Source organism: Chiloscyllium plagiosum, chromosome 10, assembly GCF_004010195.1.
Source record: "Chiloscyllium plagiosum isolate BGI_BamShark_2017 chromosome 10, ASM401019v2, whole genome shotgun sequence".
NCBI classification, from domain to species: domain Eukaryota; kingdom Metazoa; phylum Chordata; class Chondrichthyes; order Orectolobiformes; family Hemiscylliidae; genus Chiloscyllium; species Chiloscyllium plagiosum.
The window spans coordinates 35,870,123-35,891,078 of NC_057719.1; the positions used below are offsets into that span (position 1 = coordinate 35,870,123).

Sequence of the window (20,956 nt, forward strand, 5' to 3'; positions counted from 1 at the left end):
CTCGTACTGTAGTGATCCCAGTCAATATTTGGATAGTTGAAGTCCCCCATGACAACTACCCTGCCTCTCTCACTCCTATCGAGAATCATCTTTGCTATCCTTTCCTCTACATCTCTGGGACTATTCAGAGGCCTATAGAAAACTCCCAGCATGGTGACTTCTCCTTTCCTGTTTCTAACCTCAGCCCATACTACATCATTAACGAGTCCCCAAACATCCTTTCTACAACTGTAATATTGTCCCTGATCAACAATGCCACACCTCCCCCTCTTTTACCATCTTCTCTGTTCTTACTGAAACATCTGAATCTCTTTGAAAAGTTAGTAGATGTTTAATTTTTTAAATGTATTTTTCATCTTGTGAGAACAGATTTTATGTATTTGATTTCTCAGTTTCTGTGAAGTATTTGACAGTTTAATTTCCACAGTCTCTGGACCACTTTGCCCTGGTTAGCAGAATAATGAATGAAGCCTTGTTCCAATTTCAGTAGTTAAAAATAGGAATTAACTGTTTATCAGGATATTTAGCTAAATGATTAAAATGCTCAGTTTCATTTATGTGTATTGGAAATTAGTTCAAAAGATATGCATGCTTCATTATGTTATAATAAAAGTCTTGCAATAGGAGGCAGCTCCTGTTCAAGCTTTCCTTCCTGTTCATCTGATTTGGCTTCCTTTATTTCCCACATTTCCACTTCAAATAACAGGCTCATTACTGAATAGAATTAAAATGCACTGCCAGTAGTTAATAATTTTCAAACAGAATAGAATATTAGCCTTTCACTTCTAAAGTACTTCCTTTCCTTTACTGGATTTGTACTTGAGGCATTTTCATGAATTAATTGTCTCCTTAATAGACACAAATTATAAATTAGGGAGATTAAAATGCTTTGAAGCTGCCTGTTAAATTACAAATATTACAAAATATGGATATAAATTGAAACAAGTCATAATTAAGATTGTGCACAGCATTAAGTATTATATATAAAGTAATAATAACTTTGTGAATAATCCTCCAGTTTCCTCAAGATTATATAATAACTCACAATCCTAAATTCTGTAAAGTATACTCCTATACCTACCTTCAAATAAAATTGTAGCTACTTTCAGGATTATATTGGCCTCCAAATCCCTGGGCTCCAGTTAGTCATAGGAAAGAATATAGGAATAACAGTAAGCCAGTCAGCTCCTCGAGTCTGTACTGCCATGTGATTATACCATGGTTGATCTGTGTCCTAACTCTATTTACTCACCTTGGTTCTATATCATTTCATACACTTCGATACATTGACGGAGATTTTTGTATTGTGTGGAGGTGTTGTTCGAGATAGACATGAATTTGGGATAGAATTTGGATGCGGTAAATTTCTGTTTCATGTAAATGCAGTTTAATTTGTCCATTATGAAGGGAATGAGGATCAAGCTGTTTTGTTATATCTCACAGTCATTATGTCAGAACATCTCTGAGACATGGTCATGATATCTCACTGCATCACAGAATGTTACCTGATTGTATGAAGACCTCATACTCCGTCTTACTTCAGATCACTTGAAGCATGACACTCTATTAGAAGCATGCTTCTTCTACTTAGCCTAACAGCTTAATATAGACCCATACATTTATGAGTGAGGAATATAATGTTTGGAGATAATACATAATTGTAATGAATTTCTGTTGGATTCTTCAACATTATAATATCTATTCCCAGTTTCTTTTGTTACAGGGATTAACATAAACATTACTTCATTAGATAAACTATTATTTTGGAGGCAAAGTCACGCCAGAAGCCGTGTCTGTATGAAATGCCAGCACATAAACAATGGATTTAAATGAGGTTGATGTTACCTTTGATAAGTTTCTTCATTTTCCGCCTGCAGTCTGCCCAGCTAGGAAGTGTTCATAAGAAATAGATCTGCCTGTCACAACCAGCTAATGGAGGAGCTAAGAAGTCTTACAGGAATGCAAATGAGCATACAAATTAGGAGCAGAATGAGATTACTGAGACTCTTAGATCTGCTTCGTAAATCAGTAAAATCATGTGATCTAATTATGCCACATTCCTGCCCATCCCTCGATAACCTTTCACCCCTTGCTTAGTGAGAACCTAGCTACCTCTACATTAAAAATATTCAGAGACTCTGCTTCCACTGCCTTTTGATGAAGAGAATTCCAAAAAGATTTGACACTGAGGAGAACAAATTGGTTCCTTTAGGCCCTTTCCTGTAAGGAACAGTGTTTTTGGAAAGCTGAGAGATGTGATGACAGAGACCATGAACAAGAGATAAAGCAAAAGGGAACAGAAGACCAGGGCTTATGATGTGGGAAGCATCTGATGGTAGCTAAAGAGCCAGGAGGGGGAATTGGAGCTGTTTGCAATGGCTGGATGCCTAGACAGACCAGGTGGCAGCATCCTGAGCTGGAGAAGGCTCATGAAGAGAAGAGAACTAAACAGGGTAGAGCAGCAGTTAGGGGTTAAAGCAGCCTGGTGCATCAACATTGAAGTGCGAATGGTGTAGAACAACATAGTCACTGATGGTGGCTAGAAAGCTAGGAAGTGATAATGGAATGTGCCAACAACATCAGGAGACTTAGGAAGACCATCTGGTCAAATCCCTTGATCTTTCAAGAGGCCAGAAAAAGAAGAAGATCCTCTCTGTGTCTGGGAGATGAGGTAATCAGTCTTATCTGATCATGGGCAGTTAGCAGTAGGAGCTCATCCAACTGAATTTATTACCTAACTTATCAGTGATCAAGAATTAATCTCAACAACAATATTCTGACAGATCTTCAAGAATAGGTAAATAACCATTGTAAATATTCATTCCTCTCAGCCACACTCTTCCATTAATGTTTATGAAGATTTGCCAGTGGAATAAAGAATTCAACTTTTATAACCTTTGTAGTGTGTGTGTGTTACACTTTGCATTCAGTATGAGTTGTGGTGTGCTCCACAACTTTGCTGTTCATCAATTCAATAGGTGGAGATGACAGAGGAGCAGACAGAGTGGATGATGACTGTGAGGTTCATTCACAGAACAATCAACAGCTGAATCAATACCAACAGCAACAAGAGCATTAATGGACATTTGTTGTTGGCACATTTGAGCCAGTACTTGTCTAACTCTTCTCCCTTAATAAGAAATCCCTGTGAATGTGGTATTCTCCAGTTGTTTAAATGAAAGTATCATTACATATCACCTATAGCCCAGCCATAATATATATGCTAATAACGCCTGACCCCTGGATTCTGACAAAGATTTAAGGAAAGGTTCAATTCTGACCTTGATAAAATCCTCATTGTCGTTAATGCACATGTAGTGTGTTTGCCACATAAGGTGCTGGTGCATGTTGTAGGTGTGACACTGACGTCGAACTGTGTCATACAGCAACATGTCAACCCTGTTGACTGATCACTGCTGACAAGTTGCCTGGCTTTGCGTCTGTGCTAAACAGCAAGGCAAGACGGAACCACTATGAACCTTTAAAGGTTGAGTGAGACAGCAAAGCACGAAAAATCAAGACAAGGCAGGGCAGAGATGCTGTGAACTTCCAACTAAGTGCCAAGTGAGTGAGCATAAAGAAAAGAAGTGAAGAACCCTGAGGTACTGATGTTTGAAATGGGCTCCTGTCCCCCTGCGTGCAGAGACTCTGGCTTCAATCAAGGTGAAAGAATAGAGACACCTGTAACTGTGTGTGATTTAAAATGTATCTTGAGGCCATTGATTATTACATCAACATTCTGAAATTGCCCTTTGGGTTCCAACATGTTGTGGAAAAACAATGAATGAGACTCAGATGTTCCCTAATGCATCAGAGAAGCTTGCTGACAGATTTATGTATTTTAAGTTTTCAACTTCAATCTAAAAGCTACTAGTCATGGCACGCTGCTTGGAAATGCCCCCTTAAACGACAGACATGGCATAATATTTCACTGGCTGGACAGACTTGGCAGCTGATAGACACATCAGCAGTGTGGAATTTTTCTGTCACAATGCTGACATCAAACAATGATGATGAAAGCACCCCGTCCCTTCCTGGTCTGCTTCAATGCAGGTTCCCTGCGTGTCCTCCTGTCGACATGCTGTAACTGGTGGCTGATGGAAGGAATTATGACAGGAATAAAAAAAATGCCGAGTGATGGTTTCTGGATTTCAGGATCTAATATGCTGCATCCGATGAGTGCAGGAAGAGCTTATGACCTAAGATTGAGTCAGGCTATCTCTAGAATGGCTACCTAATACAGACATCTGGCTCGTTCCATTAATTACTGAGGGGCCTAACATCTAAATTGTAGATTCTTGGAGAAACTTGGTCAACGAGGACAAGGCTTTAGGCCTGCTGTCACCAATGGCATTCTGTCTTGGGTGTCTTCCAGTTATGATCTAGGGGACGTCTCTCTGAGAAAGCTCCATAGTTTCCATCTTTTCCTCCAGGACGAGTTTCATTCCTTTCTTTTCCTTGGTCTCTCTTTCATTCTTCTATCCCCACCCAATCACCTGATGGAAGGGTTTCCTAGTTTTGTTTGAAAATTGAGTCCCTCCCAACTCATAACTCTGAGTGTCTCCTTCTCTTCAGGTCTCTTAATTGCTCTATGCAGCAGGGCTGAGTGTCCTAAATCTGCGCTTTTGTTAAGAAACACAGGATCATGGAATCATAACATTGGTACAGAATAAAGTGTTTTTCCCCATTGATTCCAGCTCATTGTAGAGCAGTTCAGTCAGTCCCAATCCACTACTTTATCCCCCACAGTCCTTTAGGAATATTTCCCTCAAGGGCCTATCTAATGTCTTTTTGAAATCATTCATCATCTGCCATCTACCAACCTCGTGGGCAGAGAGTTTCAGATCATTACCATTCACTGTGTATCAAAGATCTTCCCTTGTATTTAAAAAAAAAACTTAAATCTATGTCCAGTAGTTCTTGCATGATCAACTATTGATAGCAACAATTTCAATACTTTATTGAAACTTGTCATAATCTTGTACACTTCCAATGGATTTCACCATCACCTCAACTTCTCCTTCATTACAATTATGAAGTTTAAAAGATTGTATGGCTTGTGACTATATTTTTAAATGTAAATGAAGGTGGTCATTTGTCCTGTTCTCAAGTTTGCCTGACAGTAAGTGTGCTGCTTCGATTATTTGAGTTCAAAGGATACTGCTTTCAATTCTGGTCTCCCTGCTATAGGAAGGATGTTGTGAAATTTGACAGGGTTCAGGAAAGATTTACAAGGATGTTGCCAGGGTTAGCGGGTTTGAGTTATAGGGAGAGGCCAATTAGGCTGTGGGTATTTTCCCTTGAGCATCGGAGGCTGAAGGGTGACATTATAGAGGATAATAAAATCATGAGGGGCATGGATAGGGTGAATAGCCAAACTAGATGGCATAGGTTTAAAGTGAGAAGGGAATCATTTAAAAGGGACCTAAAGGGCAATGTTTTCACACAGAGGCTGGTGCGTTTATTGAATGAGTTGCCAGAGGAAGTGGTGGAGGCTGGTACAATTACAACATTTAAAACACATCTGGATGGGTACATGAATAGGAAGGCTTTAGAGGGATATAGGCCAAATGCTGCAAATGGGACTGGATTGATTTAAGATATCTGGTCAGCATGAATGAGTTGGGCCGAAGGCTCTTTCCATGCTGTGACTCACTTCTATGATTCTATTACATTTTGAAAGCTTGGATTGTTTTACTGATGACACCTCATGCACGATAATACCACTGTTTCTTCTTGACTCTATCCAGAATAAAATATGCTTTTGTAAATTTGATATCAAGGCACCATCTACCATGTGCACAAACACTGCATGTATGCACGTACAGATTGGCTACAAGTAAGAAAAACAACAGAGCTATCTCTAGACATTAATAGGTTCATAGAATAAAGCCTTAGTTGACCAAATCAGTTGAACAATTTCAATGGTGCTAGAACAGAGCGGGGCGAGGTGAGGTGGAATGAGAGGTTGGTGAGAGATATAGTAAGTGAACCAAAGAGGATTTGATTTGGGTACAGTCAAGATAGGTTCCATCAAAAGGAAAATGTAGGACAAGTAAATCCAGGGTTCCCTCAAACACAAAGGATGCAGAAATTAAGATAAAGAAGAAAAAGTATGTTTTTGACAGGTGTCCAAAAGAAAATACAATGGAGAATCAACAGAAAAGTGAATCTCCGGGGGGTGGCCAAAAGTCAAGTAGCACTCAACATAAAGGGGAATTCTACAGTCTTCTACAGGCATATAAACAGTGAAGGTAAAGTGTGGTAATGATAGGAATGGGGCCGATAAGGGACCAAAATGGATTGATACATGGAAGAAGGGAACATGATTAAGGTGTTAAATGAATACTTTGCATCTTTACCAAAAAGGCAATTGCTACTCAGGCCATGGTCACTAGAAGAGTTTAAAATTGATAAGCAAGATGTGTCAGATAGACTGTTGGTACTTAAAGTTGAGAAAGCACTAGGACAGGAGTGTAATATGTCCAAGGATATTGAAAGAAGTTAGAGTAGAAATTGCAGTAGCACTGGCAATAATGTTTTCAGTTTCCCTAGACTCAGGAAGTGCCAAAACACTAGAAAGTTGTAAACATTATTCCCTTATTCAAAGTCAAGTCTTAAGGATAAGCCCAGCAATTATAGACCAGACCATTGAAGATGACAGGTGTAGAGAGAAGCTAATAAAACACACAGTATCCTGGGCTTTATTAATAGCAGCATGGAATACATGAGGTTATTCTGAACTTGTTAGACTTCATTTGGAGAATAGTTTTGTTCTGGATGCCATATTATATGAAGTATGTCAACATATTAGGGAGAGTGCATAAGAGATTTCCAAGGATGGTTCCACGGATGGCAAACTTCAGTTTTTCAGAGGATAGATTATAGAGATTGGGATTGTGCCTTTGGAGGAAAGAAGGAACATAGAAACAAAAAAACAGAAGGTAGCCATCTAGCCTATCAATCCTGTTCCACCATTTATTATGATCGAAGCTGATTAACAATTCAACAATTTTGACCCACACTATCACTGCAACCTTTGATGCCTTTGGTAATCAGAAATCTATTAAACTCTTTTACAAATCTACTCAAAAATGAAGCGTCCTCAGCTGTTTGCTGTAGAGGATCCAAAGATTCACAACCCTCCGTGAAAGAAAATTTCTCCTCATCATGGTCCCTCTAATTTTTAATTTGTGTCACCCTGTTCTAGACTCCCTAACCAAGGGAAAAATCTGGCCTACATCTGCCCTGTTCCCAAAACCACAAGACCATAAGAAATAGGAACAGGTGTAGATCATCTGGTCCCTCATTTGAGCCTGATTCACCATTCAACAGGGTCATGGTTGATCTGACATTCCTCACATCCGCTTTCTTGCTTTTTCCCTGTAACACTTGATTCCCCTTCTGATCAAGAGTCTATTTATCTCAGCTTTAAACGTATATATTGACTCAGCCCTACAGCTCTCTGTGGCAATGAGTTCCAAAGACTCGCAATCCTCTGAGAGAAGAAATTCCTCCTCATCTCGGTCTTAAATTTCAATTCGAGACTATGTCCTCTGGGATGGGGAAACATCCTTTTAACATTTACCCTATAAAGCCCCTTATGAGTCCTATATGTTTCAATGAGATGTGCAGGTTATTGGCCAGGTTAAATTTCCCTATAGTGTCCAGGGATGTGCAGGCTAGGTGGATTAGCCATGAGAAATGCTGGGTTACGGGGATAGGGCTGGGGCTAGGTCTGGGTAGGGTGTTGTCTGAGGGGCCGGTGCAGGTTTGATGGTCCAAATGGCATTTTTCCACACGTAGGAATTCTATGATTCTATAATTCTATGAGATCACCTCTCATTCTTCTAAGCTACGCTGAATAGAGTCCCACTGCAACTCCCTGAATAGAGTCCCAGTCTATGTAGCCTTTGCTCCATAAGACAATCCCTCCATACCAGGGATCATCCTAGTGAACTTTCTCTGAACTGCCTCCAATACAATGGGACCAAAACTGCACTGTACTCTAGATGTGGTCTCACCAGCACCTTGTACAGTTGCAGTAAGACTTCCCTATTCTTACTACTCCAAACCACTTGAAATAAGAGCCAACATTCCATTAGCCTTCCTGATTCCCTGATACAGCTGTGTGACAGCTTTCTTTGTTTTGTGCACAAGTACTCCAAAGTCCCCTTTGTGCTGCAGCTTTCTGCAGCTTTTCTCCATTTAAATAATAGTCTTCTTTCGATCTCCCTTCCAAAATGAATAATTTCACATTTTCTCACATATTCCATTTGCCAACTTTTTACCCTCTTATTTAATCTATCAATTTCTCTCTGCGAACTGTATCCCTTCACAACTTGCCTTTCCACCTATTTTTGTGTCATCCGATTATTTGACACAGTACATTCACATCCTTCCACAAAGTCATTAATATATATTGTAAACAGTTGTGGTCCCAGCACTGTGGAACCCCACTGGTTATAGGTCATCAACCTGAAAAAGAACCCATTCAGTTTCCTACCACAGGGGTGGCACGGTGGCTCAGTGGTTAGCACGACTGCCTCACAGCACCATGAACCCGTGTTTGATTCCAGCCTCAGGTGACTGTCTGTATGGAGCTTGCACATACTCCCAGTGTCTGCGTTGGTTTCCTCCAGGTGCTCCAGTTTCCTCCCACAATTCAAAAATGTGCAGGTCAGGTGAACTGGCCATGCTAAAATTGCCCATAGTGTTCAGGTATGTGTAGGTTAGGTGCATTGGTCAGTGGTAAATGTAGAGTAATAGGGTAGGGGAATGGGTCTGCATGAGTTACTCTTCAGAGGGTGGGTGTGGACTTGTTGGGCCAAACGGCCTGTTTCCACACTGTAGGGATTCTATGATAATTCTATGATGATGACGATAAACCAATTCTCTATCCATGCCTCCAATTACTATACTACCTTCAACACCAGAGGCTCTTATCTTATAACTTAATATTTTGTGAGATAACTTGTCCAACACCTTTTAAAGTCTAAATACAACAGTTGCTGGCTCTCCTCTATCCACTCTGGTTGAGACTTCGCTGAAAACTTGCAAATTAGTCAGACAAGATTTCCCTTTCTAAAGCTATGCTGATTCTGTTTGCCTATCAAGTAATTTTTAGACTTCAATTAAATCATTGGCTAAGCAGAGATCTGATAGAAGTTTTCAAAATCATGAGAGTCCTGGTTACAGCAGACAGGGAGAAAGAACTCCATCTTGTAAAAAAATGGAGAACGAGAAGGCACAGATTTCATGTGATTTGCAATTGTAGAAAATTAGATGTCAGAAAAATCATGAGGCAATCAAATATATTTTTAAACCAGATATGTAGTACTTCAGTTGAATTCCTTAATCCCTTTATCATCCACAAAACTACAATGTAAACTGGAACATTTTCCTGTCTGTCAGTTTTAAATCTGTTACATATTATGACGCCAAAATGATTTTCCTGGTTTGGTGCCTAAGTGGAACGTATTGTCTAGGTGTTATAAATACTGGAAAATCAAATTGCTCATAGAATAAGGAACCTGCACAAACCTCCCTCCATTAATTTAATGAAATCAAAATCAGGTGGTCTCTTTGACAGGCTTGCACTCCCAGGCTGTTCATTTTCTGCTACACTTTTCGAGGTCTGTAAATCTTAGTTCACATGGAGTACAGGCTTTAAGGTCTATAGCGAGTCCAATCCAAACTCCAAAGAATGAAATCCCAATTCTACCAGTGCACCTTTGTTTAGATTAGATTCGCTACAGTATGAAAACAGGCCCTGCGGCCCAAAAAGTCCACACCGACCCTCCAAAGAGTAACCCGCTCAGACCCGTTCCCCGACCCCATATTTACCCTTGACTAATGCACCTAACACTATGGACAATTTAGCATGGCCAATTCACCTAATCTGCACATCTTTGGACTGTGGGAGGAAACTGAGAACCCGGAGGAAACCCACGCAGACATGGGGAGAATGTGCAAACTCCACACAGACAGTCGCCTATGGTGGGAATCAAACCCGGGTCCCTGGCACTGTGAGACAGCAGTGCTAACCTCTGAGCCATCGTGCTGCCTGTAATGTACCAACTGTGCCACCTGTTTAGTGTGTACAAATTTTAAAAAAAAATTCTTTCATAGAATGAGGTGTCAGTGGCTGGGCCAGCATTTAATGCCCATCCCTAACGTGTCTTCTCTGAATCTGCTGCCTACAAGACCAGAGGACCATAAGACATAGGAGCAGAAATTAGGCCATTCAACCTATCGGATTCAACCAGTCATGGATGATAAGCTTCTCAGCCCCATTCTCTCGTTTTCTCCCCGTAACCCTTGATCCCCTTGACAATCAAGAATCTATCTAATTCGTCTTAAATATTCTCAATGACCTGGCCTCCACTGTCTTCTATGGCAATGAATTCTATTGATTCACCACTCTCTGGGTGAAGAAGTTTCTCCTTATCTCTGTCTTAAAAGGTCTTCCCTTTACTCTAAGGCTGTGTCCTGGGGTCCTTGTCTCTCCTACTAATGGAAACATCTTCCCAACATCTACTCTGTCCAGGCCATTCAGTATTCTGTAAGTTTCTATTAGATCCCCCCATCATCCTTCTAAACTCCATCGAATATCATCCCAGAGTCCTCAAACTTTCCTCATATGTTAAGCTTTTCATTCCTGGGACCATTCTTCTCTGAACCTGCTCCAGAGCCATTACATCCTTCCTGAGATATGCAGCCCAATACTTAAATGTGGTCTGACCAGAGCCTTAGAAGTACCTTCCTGCTTTTATATTCTAGTCCTCTCAAGATAAATGCCAACATAGCATTTGTCTTCCTAACTACTGACTCAACCTGACTTTACCTTGAGAGAATTATGGACCTCATGTCCCAAGTCTTTTTGCACTTCAGACTTCTGAATTTTGTCCCCATTTAGAAAATAGTCCATGTCTCTATTTTCCTATCAAAGTGCATGACCTCACACTTTCCCATGCTGAACTCCATCTGCCACTCCTTTGCCCACTCTCCTAACCTGTCCAATTCCTTCTGCAGCCTCCCTGCCTTCTTAATGCTACCTGTCCTTCTACCTATCTTTGTATTGTTGGCAAACTTAGCCTAAATGCGCTCAGTTTCTGCATTTAGATCATTAATATGTAAAGTGAAAATTGTGATCCCAACACCGAGCCTTGTGGAACACCGCTTGTCACCAGCTGCCATCCTTTTATCCCCAGTCTCTGTGTTCTGCTATACAGCTGAGCTTTTATCCATGACCCTAACAACAAGGTTCCTTATCTTACTCAGTAGCCTTCTGTGCGGCAGCTTGTGAGTTAATTGATGCCTCTTACAGGTAAACCATGCAATTTGTCCAGTTCAACATGGACCCAGAGAACCAAGGTCCCTGAACTGTCACATGTGCAGCCATTGCTGGCTTCCCTTGGGTCTAAGGAGCCATTGATTGCATCCATGTAGTGTTTAGAGCTCTCTAGCATCATCCAGCCAATTCCTGAACAAGAAGGGATTTCACTCCCTCAATATCAAACTTGTTTGTGACCACTGGCAACAATTCCTGCAGGAGTATGCCATTATCCATGAAGCTGTCACAAAACTTACAACCTACACAACTCCCAGGCTCCTCACATGTTTGCCCCCACCACAAGGACCATGTCCATGGCTTTTTTGAGCAACAAAACATACCATCAGAGGACATGGCTTTTGACTCAAGTGCAAGACCATCACAGTGATGATGAACACACAATAATGTAGCACATTCATTGACTAGGGCTACATCAAACATATACCTGGCCTTCTGAAAATGCACTTCCATTGCTTGTGTATGATGTTCAGTGGTCTGGATCTTTGGCTGTTAACCATGTTTGGTACCCATGAGGATGGCCTCAACCGGGACCTCGGGTTCATATCACACTACAGGTGACCCCACTGCACTACACAGACACACACACACACAAGCATACATACACAAACACTCTACATACTCACACACTCATGCAGACCCTCTCTCATTTACATGCTCTCTTTCAGACATACACACATACACACTCACACACATGCACACAACCTCTCACAGGGTTATACTCCGTCACATTCATGCACACACTCTATCAAGAACGCACACATGCAAACACACACTCTCTCACATGTACTCACACTTACGTGCACACATTCACATGCATACACTTACTCTCTCTCGCTCTCTCTCTTTCTCATCCACACACACACACATATATAAGTCTATGGGGTGAACTTGCATTCGATTTTTGCTCAAAAAACACACAACCCACAGGCAGTCAATCCATATAACTTTTTATAAATTCCGACTTTAGAAATACAGCCAGTCTGACTCAAGATTGAGATACAGACAAACTCTAACCTCACACCTTTAATACATTGTCTGAACTGAGATGTCACCTTTTTTATAAAACCTGAAGTTATTTTAAAAATGTGACTTAAAAGGAGTTCTGGGATTTACATATTAATGAACTGAAACCTGCAACCGATTCTAAAAGATGAAAGACTTAACAGTAATCTAGGTTTGTTCAATATATCGTTTTAATTGCATGACACTGTATTCTTTTGCTATAAATTCTGTGTCTTATGATCCTGCCTCACTAGTTACCTGATAAAGGAGCAGTGCTTTGAAAGCTAATACTTCCAAATAAACCTGTTTTGACGATAACCTGGTGTTGTGTGATTTTTAACATTGCCTGTCATCGCAGGAAAGTACACTCCTGTATTAAATCGACAGGTTTGTCAGAATAGTGATTTTTTTGGCAGTATTCTGCACAACATAGCTCAGTGATATGGTGAGAACTTCAAAGAGGGGGAGATGGACCAGTCACGTATGCTCTATTCCTGATGAAGGGCTTTTGCCCGAAACGTCGATTTTCCTGCTCCTCGGATGCTGCCTGATCTGCTGTGCTTTTCCAGCACCCCTCTAATCCAGTCACATATCTCCTCAGGCAAGGATAAAGAGAAGTATGATGGAGAAGCTGAGGGAGCAATGCTCATGGGGAAGAATAATGATGCCCACAAGAACCTTATAGTGGCTGTATTTGAGCACGAATATATTTTCATGAACATTTGTGGACACTCAGAATTAATATTCAGTTGCAATGCATAAGTCTTATTGACTTCAATGAAGTTCTTGTTTTATAATGGTGGAAGTTTCTTCGTCCGATTGACATACATTGCCTAGTTCTTTGTTGCCTTTACACATATAAACTCCCATTGAGTTTAATGGCCAGAGCATTAACCTGGAGTTCTGTGGGCTCACTTGGGTTCTGTGCTTGTAATGTCAGAGAATGTCAGAGAAATGTACAGGAGCTACACCTTGCTAATTGACTCACACAGAATAAAAATGTAGCTTCCGAGAGAATTGTCCTCATGTGCTTTGTGTAACAAGAAAGTGATAACGGCAGAATTATGATTGAGAGGGTCCCGAATGAAAGGTGGCTGTATGTGGTGAAAAAGTTGGAGTTGATGGATTTTATTTGATCTGTGTGTGATGTTTGCTTGATGTGTTCATGCTCCAATAACCTTCTATGGTGCTGTCCTTTACCATTCAGCCTTTGGTGAGAAGATAGGCAATGTTTCAATTCTCCTAGTTGCGATGACAGAAAGTGATCTGTTGGAATGTGAGCTAATGAGTGCTGAATGCAGGTCCCTTTCTCCTTTCTGAGTGATTCAGGGGCAGGTGTCTTAGAGGAAGTATCACTGCGTTGCTCTGTGTCCAATGCAAGTAGGCATAACTAATTGAAAAACACTTAATGAGACATGAGGCACATAATGGATAGATCTGTCATCCGACGATGTGTGTGAGGATCCTCTAACAGTGGCAAGCAGTGGCAAAGTTATGTTTGTATGACTGTGTCCTACCAGTATAAAGGTTTTGCAGACAGTGACACTAACTCTGCTTGACCACAGTAGATTATCCATTCTCTTGTGGAACGGAATCCATTCATGCCTCCAGGATGATCCTGTGCTGGCCACCTCCACCAATGCTGTCTTTATCAGGCAGGATGGCCTCCTGTTGGCATCCTTGGGAAACAAGGTGTTCCCGCACTCACAGACGCCCTGCAGGAGCAACTCAGGGAGTGGTCACAAATTTCTGGCTTCTGCCTCTTTCCAGCCATCTCCATGCTTGAATAGAGCCAGGATACAATGTCCTGGATTCCAGAGACTGAAATGCTTTTAAATAGGGCACCAGAAGTTGAAATGTAGAAAGTCCCGGCAGGTTCCAGAAACTCCTGCCTGCCCACCAATAAAACTTTGTGGTATACCTGTGTATGCATATATTATGAGCTTTAAAAAGTAATTGCACAATAAAACCCAACCTGCCCCTGAATGGAAGCCCCACTTGATCTTTCGGCTCGCCGTGGACTCAGAAGACCAAATTCCTTCTAATGTGTATCAAACTGATTTGTGTAGCTCTTTGTTTGCTAGGTCACACAGTTTATCCTTAAGTCATCTTCAGTTTTTTCAGAAAGATGTAAAGGGATCTATTAAGAATAAACCAGAATACTTCTAGCAATAATATTAAAACCCTGTTCATTGTTCAAGTTTGAATGTAATTTTGAATTATTCTATGGGAAGAATTGACAAGCTGTCTTCAGAGCCTGTGGATGATACATCTTTTACTACTGGAAGAATTCTTTCTTCGAAGGAAGAAATACATACATTCAGAAATACATACTGCACTTGTAATTTATACTTGACAATAAAGTGACATTGATGACTGCAGAAGTGAAAGCAATCTAGTAAAATTATTTAAATAACAAAATTTGAATAAACAATTGTTCTAAAAGATTTTCACTTATTTTGAAAATCATTCATGTTGCAATGGCCAAGTATTTGGTAAAAACGGTAAACTTAACAAGTTGTAGTGGTGATCTGTTGCATAGACTAAGTTATGTTTAAACAAATATATGGGCTATTCGATAGTTTTGCTAAATTTAAATGGAATACCAATGTTTTGTTCTAAAACGAAGACCAGCTATTATGTTTAATTTTTAACAGTAATATAACCTTGCAATTAGGTATAGAGTACTGCCAGAGCAAAATTATATTTAGATTTTAAATATTTCTTTCAAATAATGCATAATAATGGACAACTTGTGGAAATGCAATTTTCTTGAAAACAGCCATAAAAAAATGTCTCAGCTTAGGGGTAAAGTAAAAATAGGACAAACAAAATCATGATATTTGGCACTGTAAATGTATGACTATTACGAGGCCATGTAAATAAGAAACCTTATCCACAGGTAAGTTCCAGCCAGTTTTCAATAATGCCAAATACGCAAACGAATAACTAGAACAAACAAAACAATTTTACCATTTTACAAACAGCTGCTCAAGAACACACATTGAGAGAAGCCTTGCTTTTGTGCCAAAATGGAGGAAACCATCCGCTTCAGATAGTAATTGAAATTAGTAGGTAATCAACTCAGTGTATGAAGGACTCATTCTAAAACTTTGACCTACATTGAATTGGCAGGTCATCAGTAACCTGAAACCTACTAAAAAGGCACAATGTGATCTGACCTTAATCACCAACTTGACATGAAATTGTATGGAAGATGTGACCCAGTCTGAATGTCCAAATAACCTGACCCAAAATGCACAACAAGTATGGCATAATCTCTCGCAGCAGACTGACAGTGTCATGATCTGTTGCCCCGATTCCTACTTGCCTTGGTGCAGATAATCATGAATACGGAGAATTGGGACCTCATCACGCTAGGTAATTTAAAGTAATAATTAGATTTTCATTCTGTGGGTAATATTAGATTTCCATTCTGGAGGTAATTCGGTCTCAATTTTCTTAAAGTATTGGATAGCATTGTATTCATTCAATTCTGTTTCATTCAGAATAACTTAATTTTCCACCTTTTGTGTTTTTCAAAATCCTTATAGATTCACAGATGCTGGCCATCATTATTACAAGGTAATGGGTTAGAAATTGGTCCTTGTGCCTGTATTCTTTCTGGCTGATCAAGCAGCAGCAATGATCTAAACTGATGTTCGAGAAGTATAATAATAACAATCTTTAGTCATCAGGAAATAATTAGCATACTGCGGCTACGTGTTCCCAGTCAGAAAACGGAGTACACTCAGCTCTTGTTACTGCGGGGAATAGGGGCACGGATTTCCCGTGGGCACCTTTCCGTTTACCGTGATGACCCGTTTACGGAGGCAGACCAGTGGGAAACGAAAAGGTGTGGTCCGGGGCCGAATTTGAGGTACACAGGGTCAGCAGGTAGCAAATTGGCGGATAACGAAGACTCGGTGTATATTGTTTCCAATGCAAATAATGGCCACCGTGATCCATTTGTACAAGCAACTGCACCATAAAGCACACCAGCATATATTGATCACTTAACATTTTTATGACCTGAGTTGTTATTTTTTAGTTTGGTTTGTCTAAGTAGGTTTAACTGGACTGACACTTTAGAAGCTTACAGAAAGCGAAAAGTTAGATCATATCTTTTGGTTCAGTTATAAATTAAAGGTGCAATTGCATTGTTTAAGAGCAACCTGTCATCTTGGTGTCCTGGCTTGAATTCGTTTAAAAAAAATGCTAATCGACTAGTCATTCATCTCACTATTATTTGTGAAGCATTATCTTATGCAATATGGCTACTGGTGACATCTTGGTAACAACATTCACCACATTTCAAAGATCAAACCATATTTTGGGATGGGGTGTTGTGACAATGGGGCACTTTATAATGGAAAATTTTATTTCTTCATATGGTAAACTTATGCATTTTTGCAGTCTAATATCACTGTTATTGTCCTCATGAAGCAAAGAAAGAACAAAATTGCTATTATGAGCAAAATGAATATTTTGTCATAAGCCCTAATTCAATACTTTTGAAGTGTGTATTTTTTGAGTGTTAGAGTTCTTTTACCTTGAGGCTAAAATGCTACTGACCTAACCCAAAAATATTGTCTAATGTTTAACTTGTAAACCTAATTGCAACTAAGTTGCTCAAATAGTATTATTGACCACTCTATTAAATATTATTTAAAAATTGTGTTCTAGTTAAAAAACAAATTTTGCTTCAAACAGAACATTGATTATTCATCTTGGAAATGTAAACAGTTTTAAATTGGAATATCAATTGTTATCGGAAAGAAATGAAGTTTAATAGGGTTTAGTTGTCCTTAGGTAACCACTAGATTTAATTCACTTATAGATAATGTATTGGTTGTTACAATTGTAAGAGTTTTAAGATTATTATGTCTCAGTCAATTTACTGATACTGGAGGGAGTCATGTGGCCTGTTCTGAAGTCTTGTCTGACTGTAGCCTGGTTGGTTTAATTGTTAAAAATCGTTACTGGGATGGCATGATGGCTCAGTGTTTAGCACAGCTGCCTCACAGTGCCAGAGACTCAGCCTTGGATAATGATGTGCATGAAGTTTGCACGTTTGGGTTTGATTTATAAGGAGGGCTGGACAGGCTGGGACCCTTTTCCACTGGAGCACAGGTTAAGAGGTCACCTTTATAAAGGTTTATCAATCATGAGGGGTATAGAAAAGGTGAATGGCAGGTGTCTTTTCTTTAGGGTAGGGGATTTCAAGACCGGGGACATATTTTTAAGGTGAGAGGAGAAAGATTTAAAAAAGACATAAAGGGCAATTTTTTTTTTAAACAGCGTGGTCGTGTGTGGAATGAACTTGCAGAGGAAGTAATGGATGTGGGTTCAGTTATAATGTTGAAAAGACATTTGGATAAGTATATGGAAAAAAGAATGTTTGGAGAGATTTGGTCCAAGTGCTGGTAGGTGAGACTAGTTTAGTATGGAATTATGGTCTGCATGGACTCGTTGGACTGAAGGGTCTGTTTCTGTGCTGTATGACTCTATAACCATAACTCTTTGTGCCTGTGTGGGCTTCTGCTGGATGCCCCTGTTTTCTCCCGCAGTCCAAAGATGTGAACGTTAGATGGCTTGACCACAGTAAATTGCTCATAAAGTGCAGGCTGTGTGAATTAGGCATGGTCAATGTGAGGTTACAGGAATATGGGGGTGTTCTGGGTGGGATGCTGTTCAGAGGTTTGCTGCAGACTTGATGAGCCAAATGGCGTCTTTCCACACTATAGGGGTTCAAAGGTAAATGTAGTTTACCCTTGGAGAAAATGGCATCAATTTCTGAGCTTACAAAGGGATGCAGGAAAGAGGAGTCGTGGGAGGACAGTTGGCTCTTCAAACCTGCTCCACCATTTAACTTGATCTTGGTGGATCTACCACTTGAATGGCATTTTGGCACACAATCCCCATATCCCTTAATATGTTTAATATCTAGAAATCTATTGAATAAACTCAATAACTGAGCATCCAAAGCATTCTGGGATAGAAAAGTTTGAAGATTCAACACACTGAGTGAAGAGATTCCTCCTCATCTTGGGGGTTAGAGTCTGATTCTCTCAAAGTCTGAAATTGTGCTGTAAAGCTGCTACTTACTTTTAAGATAGAAGAGAGCCAGGTTTCCAGGATTGGTAATTATCATTTTTACCTAGATACAAGGCTTATAGGTTTCACGTTGTCATGAGGAAGAGGAAAGGGACAGCCACTTTTAGATCTGGATACAGAATTCCATATAAATCACTGAATCTCAGACAGGTAGCAGTTTCTGTGTGGGCAGCTGAGAGAAAGGCTGCTTGACCTAGCAAGCCAGATGCAGAAAGAGATTGTCTCAGTTTGAATAGATTCATCCTGTAGCCTTCTAGGGATTCCAGGAGATTTGTCCTGGCTTGGTCGGGGGAAGAAGAATAATTGGAACAGGGACTATAGCTAATGGCAAATTTAAGAAACCTTCTGCAAATTGATATAAGCACTTGGAGATGGTCAGCTGAAGTTGCTTCTCAGCAAAATAGGATATGGGGGTCCATTTGAAACGATGAACAACTGTGGACTGTAATTCCATGGAGAGTATGATATGTGGGAAGTATAAATGTATAACATTTTTTTCTATATTTCAAGGTACAAGTTAACTACTGGAAGAAAAATAGTTTTTAATCATTGTGTTTTAGTTATTTGCTACAGTAAAGGTCATTGACATGAAATCTTTTCATGTCATCTCTTATAGTTATTCATTTTAAACAAGATCAATCTCTACAAAGATCATAATGTGACTCACTGCAAACCCAGCTGTGAGAAAACCTCTTAAAATTAGTTGAAAAATAATTACCTCAGTGCTAGTTATTGTAATTGTACCATCATACCAGTGTTTTGATTTTGTAGTTAATTTTTGAATGAAAAGTCCATTTCACATTACTGTAAAATAATATTTTTAAGTTCTGTAGCATTTAAAATCATTGCACTTTTGATAGAAGGTTTTCATTTTAGTAGCAGATCCATAATCTACAGTTTGATGAAGGACAGAAACAACATTCGGCCATTTTACTGAATGAGGTCCTTTTACCATTTTGGTAGGCATAAGTAGCTCTATCTTATTAAAATAACTATTTCTCTCTAATCACCTAATATTTCTTAAGAACATATATACTCAATATATTGTTACAAATGTGAGATCTTATACAGTGGTATGATTAAACTGATTCTTTTACTTTAAGGTAAAATAGAATGTCATGTAGTGGGGAACGGTGAAATTATACAAATCTTTGTCCAGATACAGGCCAATATAATTCTATAGAAGCTGACTTCTATAGGAAATCAACCACCAGTTTCACACCTTGATACAAAAGAGGAGCTTTGAACACAAACACTCTCAGACTCGGGGATCACAAGAGAGAGAGAGATCACTGTTATGTAAAGCAAAGAAATAAAGACTGTCTTGTATCAGCCACTGAGTTTAAAAGATGTTTTGAAGAAATGTTGGAGAGTCACTGCAGTGCATCTTGTAGATCGTACACACTCACATGTGACTATGCAGTGGTGGTGGAAGGAGCGGGTGTTTGTGGATATGGTCCTAATTAAGTGAACTGCATTGTTCGTAATGTGCTTCAATACTTTTGAATTTTATTGGAGCTGCACTCATCCAGTGAGTGCAGAGTATTCCACCAGACTCCTAACTTGGGCCTTGTAAATGGTGGACAGGCTTTTGAGAATCAGGAAGTTATTTGAAATAGAATTCCAAGGCTCTGCCTTGCACTTTTAGCCACTGCATTTTCACGGCTAGTCCGGGTCTATTTCTGTTTAATGGTAATCCCGCTCAGCATAATGCCAGATATAGATTGTGATTGCATTAAATGCCAAAGGATGATGGTTATTTTCTCTCTTGTTGGAGATAGTTATTGTCTGGCACTTGTGTGGTGAAAATTTTACTGGCTACTTATTAGCCCAAGCCCGAATGTTGTCCAGGTCCTGTTGCATATGGTCATAGACTCAATCAGTATTGAGGAGTTGTGAATGGTGTTGAACGTTGTGTAACCATCAGAGAATAACCCTTACTTCTGACACACTTCTTATGGAGAGAAGGACAATGATGAAGCAGCTGAAGATGATTGAGCCTAGGATACTTCTCTGTGGACCTCCTCCAGAGGTGGCCTGAGACTGAGACAATTGACCTCCTACAAGGGCAATCATCTTTCTTTATGCCAGCTATGACTCCAACCAGTGGAAACATCTTTTCCTTCTGATTCTTACTGACTCCAGTTTTGCCATGGCTCCTTGATGCCACACTCTGTAAAATGCTACACTAATGTTGGGAGTATTCACTCTCCATCATCTCTTGGGTTCAGCTATTTTATCCATTTTTGGACTATTGCAGTAATGAGATCAGGAGCTGAGCTGCCCTGGTGGAACTTGAACTGGGCATCAATGAGCAAGTTATTACTGAGCAAGTGCCACTTGATAATACTATGAAGACCTCATCCATCACTTTGCTTGTAATTGAAAGTAGACTGATAAAGTGGTAATTAGCTGCATCAGATTTGTCCTGCTTTTAGATGATGAGATATAACTGAGAAATTTTCCCCTTTATCAGGTAGC

The 20,956-nt window shown here is 39.8% G+C and overlaps 1 long non-coding RNA gene across 6 annotated transcripts in view; it reads left to right on the top strand.

Annotated features, from left to right (window-relative positions):
* Nucleotides 1-15,562: 15,562 nt before the first annotated feature.
* LOC122553517 overlaps nt 15,563-20,956 on the top strand; it is a 102,830-nt gene continuing 97,436 nt past the window's right edge. For 2 of the 6 annotated variants that reach the window (XR_006312746.1, XR_006312748.1), the window contains exon 1: nt 16,090-16,238. This is a non-coding gene — a long non-coding RNA (uncharacterized LOC122553517). Of the gene's footprint in view, nt 15,740-15,912; nt 15,944-16,089; nt 16,256-20,956 lie in introns of those variants that run through there. The other 4 variants (XR_006312750.1, XR_006312749.1, XR_006312751.1 and 1 more) reach the window with 4 other exon arrangements.